Raw genomic sequence first — 558 nt, forward strand, 5'->3', positions numbered from 1 at the left:
AGCTTCTGCCAAATGCCTTCAAGCTCCGCTCAGCCCCTGCGCACCCTCCAGGCTGCCGTGGGGCTAGTCGCCACAGTCCGGAAGGTCTCGGTAGGAGTAGCCAGGGCAGCCTCGATGGGCTTTGCAAGCGATGAGCAGGTGGTAAAACCCGGGCAGCAACACCAGGATGCCCACGATGAGGACGGCAACGGCCTGGCTGGGTCCTGCTGCGCTGAGGTAGCCCGCCAGCAGAAGGCAGCCGGTGATCAGGAGAACAGCGCTGATCAAAACCTGCAGGGCGAAGCAGGCGATGGCCTTGTGGGGAACCTGCGCGGGGCTTTCCTGACACTTTAGCAAGTGCGATCTCGCCACTCCGGGGCATCTTTGGGGTTTACAGCCATCTTCAGCGCGTAAAGTGTCCTTCTGGGGGTTCATGGGTCCATCGTCGGTGCTGGAGAGCATTGAATATTTCACTTTGCTCCTGGGGATCCCAGCAGGCACGTTGGTGCGAGCGGGCACCATAGCCCACAGAGTGGGAGGGGAGCTCGTCCGCTGCCGCACAGTGGGCAGAGGGGTCTG

General features: G+C 62.2%; 1 pseudogene; it reads right to left on the minus strand.

The window, feature by feature from the left end:
- Positions 1-27: 27 nt before the first annotated feature.
- On the minus strand, positions 28-551 carry LOC102759077 (annotated as a pseudogene).
- Between the last annotated feature and the right edge of the window lie 7 nt (positions 552-558).

This window comes from Myotis davidii, unplaced genomic scaffold, assembly GCF_000327345.1.
Source record: "Myotis davidii unplaced genomic scaffold, ASM32734v1 C62699982, whole genome shotgun sequence".
Lineage (NCBI taxonomy): Eukaryota > Metazoa > Chordata > Mammalia > Chiroptera > Vespertilionidae > Myotis > Myotis davidii.